Source organism: Anopheles darlingi, chromosome 3 (genome assembly GCF_943734745.1).
Source record: "Anopheles darlingi chromosome 3, idAnoDarlMG_H_01, whole genome shotgun sequence".
Taxonomy (NCBI): Eukaryota; Metazoa; Arthropoda; class Insecta; order Diptera; family Culicidae; genus Anopheles; species Anopheles darlingi.
Genome location: NC_064875.1, coordinates 18069570 through 18081877, shown reverse-complemented (window position 1 = coordinate 18081877; position 12308 = coordinate 18069570). Strand labels below are relative to the sequence as shown.

The 12308-nt window shown below is 48.1% G+C and overlaps 3 protein-coding genes across 6 annotated transcripts in view; 1 reads left to right on the top strand and 2 right to left on the bottom strand.

The window, feature by feature from the left end:
* The window catches only part of LOC125953426 (testin), a 266491-nt gene that overhangs the window by 20976 nt on the left and 233207 nt on the right, over positions 1-12308 (bottom strand). The window lies entirely within an intron of this gene.
* Positions 1-12308, top strand: part of LOC125953378 (unconventional myosin-XVIIIa) — a 284199-nt gene that overhangs the window by 43055 nt on the left and 228836 nt on the right. The window lies entirely within an intron of this gene.
* LOC125953410 (ecdysone receptor) overlaps positions 1-12308 on the bottom strand; it is a 218702-nt gene that overhangs the window by 42132 nt on the left and 164262 nt on the right. The gene's annotated exons all lie outside the window — the stretch shown is intronic.

The following is a 12308-nucleotide window of genomic DNA, read 5'->3' as shown; positions in this document are numbered from 1 at the left end:
TTCTTCGTTCAAGGCGGCCATAATGTAGTACAACTGCATAACCGGTAACCGCACCGACGAGGCTACCGCTAGATCAAGAATTGAACCGCGAAAAAGGAGTAGTATCTTGGCGTATCCCGTACGTGAACATTTTTGCTCTGTTTTTACCATCGGTCGATGTCTGAAGATGGCCTGGAATCTGGTCCGGACACACCCGAAGGCGCTTTCTCACCACTGAGAGCGTGAGGAGTGTGCGAAAAATGGAAAGTAAGGAAAGTGCCAAATCCGTACACCGGGCCGCAGCACAGCAAAAGTCGACGGTAGCCACACCGTAGCGTCGTAAAAGCTTGTTGGTTTCGATGGACAGTACCCCGAGGGCACTGTCGTGGCCTTTTTGGGGCCAGCTAACACCGATGGGTGGTCGATCCCTGCTATTGAATACGGGTTTCCAATTGATTAAACGACATCACACAAAGCGGCTAGGCTAGCATCGATACTATGATCCCGAGGCTGAACTAGGAAGTATCTTTTGATGCTAAAGTAGAAGTTCCTAGAAGATCAGCCTACAACAAGACCGGCCATAATAATGTAGGTGTCATTTTACATCGCCTTGTTCTAGGGCTTCTAGGCTTCATATGCTGAGACGTCAGGTGATGTGTATAGCGCGCCGTGTGTCCTTGAAATGATAGTTTGAAGGCGTCTAATGTTTCCATTTTTATATGCTCGTGAATCCTAATCGGCGCTTCCTACCGAACGTAACGTACACGAAGAGGCCATATGCTGCCCAATGGTTGATCTAGGACTGTAGTTTTTTGTGCATGGCAAAAACTCCGGCTCCGGGTAATTATATGTTCCAAGTGATGCGAGTGACCTTGAAACGGTAGGCATCGACGATGCTCTCTGTCTTTACTGAGCAGCATAGAGCTAGATAGATCGAAAGCGAAAGCCTCTCTTGCTTTTCTAACGAAAGGGAACTTGATATCTTCCGCTAACGAAACTCCGCTCGCTCCTGGATGGCGGGTGTTTCCTCTTGACATGCACATGACAGGCGTGCGCTTCCAAGAAGAAGAAGAAAAGAAGAGCGAACTCCTGAGCCTAGAGCGGGAATCATCGTAAATCTTTCTTCACAGAATGCTTTCCCTGATGTTTTGCCCTCCTTAGAACAAGAGCGGCGGTTTCTGGCGGGAGCGCCACCGGCAGCACACGGAAGAAAGTGAAATCGGAAACCAGTGCGAAAAGTTTGCGGTAGCGAGCCATTGTCGCTACAATAATTGGGTCATAACTATGCTCTCCCTTTCGATCCACACTGAGAACTCCGTTCCGGCTAGCTTTGGCCTAAATGATTGAATTGCCGGCCGCAGTAGGTTCGTTTACTAGCGAAGGATTGAAGAGGATTTTGCTGGATCGCGGAAATGTCAACAATTATGGTTCTGCTCGGAAGAGTTCTTTCTTCAAAAGTTGCGCCATTCGTCGAGCAAAGGTCATGCTGAAGCGCGCTCTGGGTTGCCCTTTTGGAATCCGGAATTGATGGTGAAATGTGATACCCTTTTCAATACGCTCGATCGATAGGAAAAAGACGATGATGCGATTAGGCTTCTTCAACTAGCGAACGAACAAATTGTGGTCCTCCTGAGACTATAATGGGGGCATTTGAAATCAATTTGCGATGAAAGCAAATGTTTACAAATAATCTGCTCTGCAAGGAAGGCATTGACGGTGATTTGTGAAAGGGAGATACGATTGCTCGATAAACCTCGATAGAGTTCGATAAACCAAATAGTGTATACTTAAAGCTTCTATTCTCTTCCTTTGGATGTCGTTCTGGTTTGAAAGATGCTTACCTAAAAATAAACAAAAAGAAAAGGAAATATTATTAGTTTTACTCCACTCAAATAACAGTTTGCGGTGCGATGACAGTTGAATGAATGTAACGTAGCCATCTAGGATAACGTTCTCATTAATAAATACAATAATTTCACCAAAGAAATGCTCCTACAAAGTGTCCAGTTTCGCGTTTAATTACCGATCCCAAAACGCGAGCCACGACATCACCAACGAATGATTTCTTCCGCACAGATGTCCTGTCTCTGGGCCACGGAAGCTGTCAATTTACGACATGTACGGGTTGAGACGTTGCTTGCACTGCACCAATACCCCGACTTTGTACGTTCCGTTTTACCGATCACACACAGCAACCACATTTGGCCGCCCAGTAGTAGCTTAGCAACCGGAACGCACTCGCGACCCGCTTTACTCGCCCGGCATACATTGCTGCCATGGACGAAGAAGCTGTAGAAGTGTTCGTCTGCATGCGCGCTCCACCGCAGCAACAGCAACGCCAAAGGCGAGGAAATTTATTTTTGGGAATAAGTGAAAATGGATTTTCCACCCTTGGCATCCCCTGCTGCTACGGCTGCGCTACTGCGCTCCTGTGCGTAGTGACATAGTGCTCCTGATAGTGTTCGCGGTCCTTCGCGAAAGAGATCCCGCGGATGCGCGAGATTAAGACCATAAGGCCAGCGCGACCTGGGGTGCGTGATGGACACCTGACAGACCTTTAGGCGTCAAGACGCATCTCGACGGTAAACCGATCGAACTGACCCCAAAAATATCATCGAAGAAGTCGCGTCGCGGGAAAGAAATGAGGACACGTACAGGGGTGGCGTGGTGATGATGAGATAAGGTGACCCACGTCACTTACTAGGAGCAGGAGCAGGAGCACCGGAAGCCCCATACTTCCAATGATGATGATGATGATGATGATGATGAACAAGAGGGGGAGAATGATTGTGCCAATGATGGGCATGTCACTCAGAGGATCTTCTTTCAACGCGCGTCATCATTCGGCAAAACTTTGACAGAAGACATGCCGGTAGACACACCATGTACGACACCACAGGGGCTGCCTCTTCCTTTTAGGAGTGATTCACTTTAAGCAAACTGTATGCTAGGTATACAAATAGATTGGAATCGATGAATATTTACGTTACATTTGTTATTTTGAAGCGATAAAGTATGTCAATGCACAGTAAACTATCCAAGGGCTTCAAAGGGCAGCTCGCGAGGGACCTTTCAACCCTCCAACAAGTAACGAAAGTCAATCCACAGGCTCAATTCAAGACTCGCATTCGTTTGTTACTATGAGACTGTACAAGTTTCGTATCGCCGATGATTAATGATCGCCGCAAGCGCTTCAGTGTCCAGAAGAAGTCCCAAATGGTCACTCGGTGGTGATGATGGTTGATGTTTTAGCCAACGAGGAGGAAAGATGATTACAATGGTCGCGAGGTACCCAGCGGACACTAAGGAAGGGCGCGTGTCCGAAACGAGTCGCCACAAAAACCCACTAACCTCCGATGATGCCACAACCACACGACAGGCCATGACGCAATATACCAAATAGTTAGCCGATATCGGAAGCAACCAGGGAAGTAGTTGTGAGCGAGAGAGAGAGAGAAAGAGCGCGGCAACAAATCACTTCCTGACAGAAAGTGATGCTGACACGCTGCGCGATTCATCAATCAAATACTGGGGTAGTACTGGGATGGAGGGCTGTTCCGGTGGCTCCCGTCTATAAGTGCCAGGAACTATTATGAGTGAGTGAAAGTGAAGTGTCGATGATGGAGAAGAATGCAAAGCAAGAAGAAGAAGAAAAAATCCACTGCAAGAAGTCCACGAAAGACGAACGTGTTCGACTTCGGTTTTGTTTTCGGCTGCGTTCTATGGGTGATAACGGCATATTATCTGGGTATTATGTGCTATACTGTTTTCATGGTTCAATCGAGCTTTAATGAATGAGTTTTATCGCTTTACCGTCCTGCGATCATCGTTATTTGTTTTGTCGCCACAATGTTCGCAAATGAATTAAACAAATCTCGCAAAATGGTGTCAGAATCTGATCCACCAACATTCAAGGTGTGCTGCTGCTTCCGTGCGGCAGCTGAAGTGTGTCTTTTTCTAATCTTGCCGTGATGACACCGTACAGCCAATCCGATCGCCGATCTGGTCTTTTATCGTACTCGCGTTGAATTTGCCACCTAGAAACGAAGAGCAGGCGTAGGAAACAAACTATGCCCTGAGTATATTCCACTTCTAGAGTGTTAGGTCCAAGGTACCAAAATCACCAACAAAAACATAGGAACCCAGATTTCCCAGGCAACGCGGAGCAGCGCGTCGTGTAGGTTGTCCTTGTCCTGGTGCAGTAGCGGCAGCAACTGCACTGCTGCTGGTGATGGTCTTATTTTTGGTTTAACGACCTCCGAGCTGAGCGCTAGACAGGTCGATGCGATGACCGGCATGACGGAAACCATACGTGTGTGTGTGTGTGTGCTGCCGCTGGCAAACTGTCAAAGCGTAAAGTGTCCCCATCGAGTCGAGCCCCACCGGTTAACGAACGACAGACGATCGTCGCGATGACACATTTGCGATGGGGTCCGCCCGTCTTGGACTAGTTTGTGGCGATCGTTTTCAAATTTAAATGCCACTTTTTGTCACACTTTTCATAGTTTCATAGGGAGAGGATGCTTGTTTTTGTATTTTTGTAAGTCATAGAATGTGAAGCTACTGCAGCTTGATTAATTGAAAGTAGATTCAGCTAATGCATTATTAATCTGTTTTCCACGTTCTACGCACGCACCGTTACACTTATACAGCCTCCGTCGCGTCTAGGAAGCAAGAAAGAAAAGAAGGAATATTCCGATCCCGTAAGGCGTTTGACGCACCGAACGCTGCATCTACGACACGTTTCCTCCATACCGCATCCGGCGGTTAGTAAACAGCATAAAAATAGAAAACCCACGACGACCACGAGAGTAGGACGCTGCGCACTCTCTCTCTCTTTCTCTTTCTCTTTCCACACAGCTACATCGCACAGCATCGCATCGACGACGATAACGTCGCACTCGCACAGGGCGATGAGCAAAAGAAAACCGCGCTTCTAGAACGATATCATGCAGGCAGGCAAAGTAAGTGTCCGGCCATGCCGACACATCTATTCACACGAGAAGATTGCCTCATCCCTTAACGGAAAGGGAGCAGAGGAACTGCAACATGTAGTGATATTGTTTCATTGAGCATAGCAATCATCATTTGCATCCCCTGCCCCGAGGGGGGGCCGGCCCAAGTTAAGGGTCAGCATGCGTCGTGTGGTGCCGTTCGCACGATGATCACGTAAACGATGATCAACCGTAAAAGGGCTTGACCTATTTCGGCCCTAGCTGGCCCTAGCACACCGACGCCATCGTCGCCGTCGTAGCGATGGATTGAATTAAGAATTTTTGGGGAGAACAGTACCACCGCCAGGGTTCTGATTAACACATCTATACCAGAAGCGGCCGAAGGGTCTGTGTTGCAAGAGTCTTTAGCGTTGAGAAGGGGGCTCACTAAGAGCATCGAGGTGGAATGTTTTTATGTTGTGTTTTCTTCTCGATGCCGCTGCAACGTATGCTAAATATTCAACGTTAGAAGAGTGCAGAGACCTCCTATGCGATCAGTTTCTGTTACACGCCGATGGTCGTGCTGCATGGGATGAGAGCTGCACTGTTCTATATCCGAACGGTTCATTTTATTTTTATCGAAGAGAACTTGGTAGAACATATGCCGAAAAACAAACTCATAAAAAGAGGTCAGAGAGTGAGAGTGTAGTGTGCCTGTGTGAGAGGAACATATGGCGCAACCAGAGCGCGAATGCGAATGCTACTGTAGGCACCCAACACCATCACCATCACCAGCAGTCCTCCCACTCCTACTACTCCGGTGGTAATTCGGTGGCCAGATTAAATGAGAAATGAGGTGACCCAGTCTCGGCCGAACAAACGAACAACGTCGGTTCGTCGTCGTCGTTGTCGTGTCCGGGATGGTGGAGTCAGGGGAGCACCTATTCCAATGTGTGGGTACCAATGTGTGGGGAAGTGGGAATCTGGCGAGACGCATCCGTATCTCGCAGACCTTCCCCTCGTGGTGCCCGCTTCTCCTTCTCGAGAGGGCTCCACCAAATTGATACTGAAGGCCGCCATTCAAAGACTGATAAGCGGCCTAGGTTTGCAGTGGTGAGAAGGTATGTAGAGAGAGAGAGAAAGACAGAGCGGTTAGCACCGAATTTGCACTGAATTCGAAGATCTAAGTTCACATTGCAAGTAATATGTTTAAGTACTTTTTTTTACTAAGTGTGTAAATTCACCACTTTCCACCATTCAAAAGTCTCGACGTTCTCTTAGTCAGTTTTTACTGAAACAAACCATTAAAAACAAAACCAAACACACTCACGCAGATGTAGTGTAATAGCCACCACACAGCACTAATCGAGAATTGAACGAAAACCGACCAAAAAAAAACCATGAAAAAAAGCAAACAAACATATTAAGCGAACTCTCTGATACGTCAAACGTCAAAACCAACGGGCCTGCTGCGATTGTGGTGTGGTGTGGCGGTGTACGTGGGGATGACATTACGATGAACGAATGAAGGTATTGTAGCCGGGGGGGATGATGGTGGGTGGGAGGGTAGCAAAAATTGTTTCAAGGCCAAACTCGTGCTCGTGGGGCCCCCAGCCCACCAGCGAGATTGTGCCCCGCCGGCAGCGGCATGCTCCTCTCTCCACACACACCACTCTTCCCTCCTCCGCTCCACAACTCGACACCATCCTTACGTATGTTTATCATCGTAAAAATGGTTTTTTTATTAGCTCTCGCATTCTCGCTCCCTCTCTTTCATACGTTACTAGACGTAGTATTACGTGTATGTGTGTGTGTGTGCGTTGTACACGCTCCCCCTCATCCCATGGAACGGTTGAACAGAGGGGGGGGCGGGATTGCCAAAAATGTAGTAATAGGCAGGAGGGGCGCGTCTGAGGATGGTGGCGGTGCCGGTGCCGGTGCCGATGATGGTGTTTGGGTTTTATTTTTTGTTTTGCAAAATGCGATCACCACCACCACCCCAATGCCAACAACCGCCATCCATTGACACAAGCGCGAACTTGACCCAAAACACGCCATCACCGCCATCGCGCCTGGCGGGGAGAGCAGAGCGTAAGGGAGATAGTGGGTCACTATCTTTCTCGATCTCCCTCTCTCTCTCTCGCACACGCATGCGGTTATGATGGAACATTTGCTCTTTGGAATGATATTTTTAAATTCGCAAAACAGGAGTTTGGTCAGAGCAGGCCACCGTCGCTCCATCGCCCTCGACGACTGCATCAACCGTGCATTTGGAAGGTGCAATTTTGGGGATGGAAAGAGAGGCAGCGATGTTTGATGAACTGAGATGCAAGATAGCAGAGGGAAAACTGGTCGTCAACCTATCAACCTGACTAACAACAGACACGTACCACACACTACCCCAGGAGATACTTCGCGCACATTTGCTAAAGTTCGACGACCCATTACTGACATTAGGATGGTAGTTGTTTCGGTGGCGAGCGAGGTTTTAAGGAACGTTTTTTTGCATTTTAACCGGGTGAAGTAATACGCTGGTAACAAGTTTTTAGTGCGAGATGACGGAGGAGTTCGGTTTAGGTGCTTTTTTCTAGTTGGTTTGTTGTAGGAGAATTATTCAAAAGCACAAAACAAAAAAAAAGGAACACAAATACTAGCAGGTAGCTAATGCAAATGGAAAGGAAAGATACCGAAAATAGATTAAAAAAACAAATTACAAACGCAAGAAAAGTAAAAAATAATAAAAATAATTCCAGAACCTGGCAAGAAAGGTGTGAAACGACAAAGAAGAACAAAGAAGACTAAATGAAAATTAGGAAAAAAATGAAATAACATGTCCTGAGTTTAGACAACATAATAAGCCAAAAAATAAATAAAATAAAATAAAATTAGATGAAGTAGACGAATATTTAGAAAAATAATCCCAAATAATGCCAAACCTAATTTTCCAACATCTAACAAGCGAACTGGAGATGATCTAGCGCATACCTGGCAGCTGACTCACCAGAACCGCCAGGTGTGCTGGTGGGGGTTCAGTATCCCCGCCCACGTCTTCGCGCATGTCGCATTGAACTCGCATTCATCCTCGCCTCGCCGAAAGCGGCTAACATACCGCGTCTCTTCAAATTGCTCGTTGGCGACCGGCCATCACGCACAGTAGATGGATGATGCTGCTGCTACCATTCGCGGCAACGAAATACAAAAATCAAATCCGCAGCCCGTAGCTTTGGCAAAAGGCCGCCGCCTCCCTCCCTGTACGTGCAGAGCTCATTGCTGCTGCATGCGCTGCTATGTTCAAATGCACGAAAAAAAACGCACGACGATGACAGAACTAAATGGCAAAAAAGGGCAAGACCTTGCACTCGGGCGGACCTTGACACACATAGGACGGAACGCGAACGTGAACGGCCCGCCTCTACACAGCCGAAAATGTATCCGCCGGTTCGCTTGGCTTAGCAGCGCGCGAACGAGCGCGCCTTTTTCGAGTGTCAATGAGAGTGACACCGTTTTTTGGGGCCCCGCAGCGGTGCGGGGGATATTTTTTGGTTTATTCGGTGTGAGGGGGGACAGGGATGACGACAACATTCGAGGCATGAATTAGTGTGTGTTGTGCGGACGATGATCGTTGTGGCCGCTGCGCGCATTCGATTCCGATTTTCGGCGATGGGGGTTTGTTTTTCGTCATTTGTGCGCGGTGATATGGGAACCGTGGTCGACGTAGGCTATAAGCCCTGCGCAAACCACCCAACGATTCGCTCTATTAAACGCGACCTTACCGGGCCTGATATTGGTTCGCCTGGCCGTTTTTTTTTTATCAGTAAACCGCAAGCAGTCAGAGGGTTAAGCGAATAATAACCACCGGAGGCATCGTTGACACAAAGCCTCAATACGTAGCCCGCCTCTCTCTCTAGTGATAAAAAGTGTCAAACAGAGAAAGGATGTGCAGATTGATAGGCAGCGAAAAAGAGAGAGAGAGACGATAGGCCACCCAGTCAGACTGTGACCTTGAATCATGTGGAAACATCAAAACATCGAACACACACACACCGGTACGTAGTCTGCCGTACGACCGACATACATACATCAACACACAATCGAAATTGTTGACTAACGCCTTCGCGGTGTTTGGATGTGAAAAGGTGAAGAGGAAATTGTCATCAACCCTACAGCAGCAGCAGTTTGTTGTTTGGGCCGAACAGTTTGCAACAAAATTTATCATTTCAACAAGCAGAACGCTGTCTCATTACCACCGGTTGTGTGCGCCTTTATAGCGGGGCGACCTTGGTGATGAGGTTCCCCTCTCCTATCAATACTTTATTGTCCCCAATGTATGACCTAGAAAAACGTACTGGGGGGGACACCCAACGTGGAAAGGAAGCAACGTCACTATGGGGTCTTAACAAGTGAGGTGAGAGGGAGGAGGGTGCGTAGTCATCTAATCAAATTGGGTTCAAAATTAACCCAATTTTGTGATGGCCATCGAGCATCTTCAGTACGACAGCTTCTTGTTCTTCTCCTACCGGGGGGAAGGATATCTCATTAGTTACTCACAGCTGGGGGTGATATTCGAGCCGAATCGCTTGATGAGTCCTTCGAATATCGAATGGAAATAAACGCAAGGAACAAGTCATTGAAATGGGTTTTTTTTCTGGAAACAACCGGAAAGAGGTTGCTCATTGTCTTGACGCGTGAGTAATAGGCACACACACACACACCCATAGCGCGAAGAGACACAATAAATGTGTCAGAGGAATACCAAAACAACCGCGGAAGGGTAAAGAGGAGAGGAGAACTGATAACAAAATTACTCTCTGGCCGGCTAAGGCGCCAGTTCGAGAAGCATGAACATAATACTGCCCTAAAGGGCAATGGAAGATTCCATCACTACGGCGACCCATATCCGGTGTTCGGTGTAGGGCTAGATCCTTGAAGAAGAGTGCGCTAGTGTAGGCAGTAGACCAGAGTGACACTAATCCAAATAACCTGGAGGCTTGCTTGGGTACGAAGGATACGAAATTGATTTCAAGAAAGAGATTCGCGGAAAACCGGGCATGGCAAAGTGTCGGGAACAAGGGTATTCCATGGATCCTAGCTCCGGTAGGGAAGGGGGTCAGTCCTGGAAAATATATCAGGTCAGCATCCTGAAACTCTTGGATTTATAAACATCTTGTTTGTAATAGAAATTGACTATAAACATTTGGATGTGAAAATTCAGAAATACAAGAAGATGTCCTCCATTTTTGACTGACGAAACTCGAGTTCGAATAGTATGTCAGTATTCCATTGAATTCCGCACAAACCGAATGATAACGAAACATGAGAAACCTGTTGTCAACGTTCTAAACGTAGTCCCCCTGACCATTGCTACTAGCAAAAGTTGGACAGACACGACACTCTGGGTAGTGGCGGATTTGCTGCTGCTGCTGCTGCTGATCGGCAAGCTGCGTAACAGATGTCGTCAGCCAAAGCCATTGGCCGGCCAACCAAACCTGAGCGTTGGCAGCGCCTGTCAGGGTAAACAACACCCTCACACACTTCTCTCACTAATGCTCTCCGAACGCGAACGGACGGACGGATGGACGGTGGAAGGGAAAGGAGTAGCGGTCTCTCCATAGGCGATCGGGAGACTTGAGTATTGGAGGATGTTGGATGACCATGAAAAGCGTAAAAATGCCGTCCACATCATGGGATGGGTGGGGGTTCTTTCGGGGTGATATGGCGGCGTGTTGGAGGGCTGTGGTGTAGGCCATTCCATATTGATAATCGCCATAGCGAAGGCGCCAGTGTGTGTGTGCGTGCGATACATCACGTCGAACAGGCGTCAGTGAACGTGAACTCGAAGTTACTGTTGCTGCTGCTGTGTGTTCCCCCCGGTTGCTGACCTAGAAAAGCGGTTCTCGTGATACTCGCTGATAGAGAGTGAGACCGAGAGCGAGAGCGTCACGGCGAGCACTTCCTCTACCCCTTCTTCTGCTCCCGGCCCGGTGCTGATGCTTCGAGATGACAAAATGAATAGCGCATGACTGCAGCTCTCCACCGCACGGACGTTCACGTTTGCTAACCAGATTAGAATCTAAGCGAACAACACTGGACGCTAGTGTCCAGACGAAGAACGACAGAGCTACGTGGTGGTGGTGTCCGGTAGGTGTCATCTACTGGCACCCCTGGGTGGACAGGGAGGACAGAAGACACCGACAGCGAGGAAGTTTGTTGATGTCGTCCAATGCAGCATCATCATCGCCATCGCATCGTTGTTGCTACACGACCTCGAGCGGGGTTTTTTTTTTCTTCATTTCTACCGTCTGAATCAGAGTAGGCGTCCTGGTGCGGTCGGACCGGCGGCATCGCCGACAACGCAACGCAGATTCAGGTCAAGAGCGATCCGTAAGCGATCTCTGTTCTGCGCTCTGCTTGACCCCACCGGAGTATGTACAACCAACGTGACATATCACGTTGCCACCACTCACTGATTGGTAACATAATTTATGTTCAATTTGTAATCCTACCACCATGTGTGTGACGGACTTTGGTGACACAGTAGGCGTCACCGACCGCGTGACGCTGTGAATGTTCTAGAAGCAACACACCTAGGACGGTATTTTTCAAAACCATGGACTACTAGACCAACGTGTGAAGAGTCATAATTGATGACAGCTGGATGTCGTTTTAAATTGTGTGTCCTGTCGAGAGTGAGAGAGAATATTTCGAATACTCGTTTCATCGACTGCAAACTAATCGGACCACCTAACGTGCACGCACCACGCATCAGTCATAACAACAACAGCTGCTGTTATCGCGTTACGAACCTTCGAATCGCTTTCGCCACAATCGAAGCCTGACACAAGAAGACAATACCACAGCAGCAGCGCGCGATTGGCGGGGTCCGGAAGGCCGGAAGAAGGTCACGCGTACGCGTACGCGGCACACATGAATGTGCCTTAATCACCATCATCCTTCTGGTGGCTGACGCACAAGGCTAAAGGCGGAACAACCGATCGCGCGAACCCAATGTTGTTACCACCATCATAAACTACCAACCACCCAACCCAACCACCAACAGCCAGCAGCTTCGCGAATGTAGGTCAATGAAAGTAACAGAGCTCGAGAGACGAGGGATGTCACTTCCTCGCGGGTTTTTCCTTCCTCAAGCGGATTCGTGAGTTGGATAACCTCTGCGTCGGAGCGATGGATGACTCACTGTGCATTGTATTGTAGGGAGTTAAGTAAGGGTAGATAAGGTTGCTGGTGCAATCGTATCCTTCGTCATTAAAGATTGTACGCAAAGAAAAGACACCACCGGTGCGCATCTGTCATAACTGTCAAAGGAGTCAACTCACTTTGGTATAAATTTAAACGCTTGCTATGTTTGCACTTTCAGAAGGAACTACTTCCACAGCC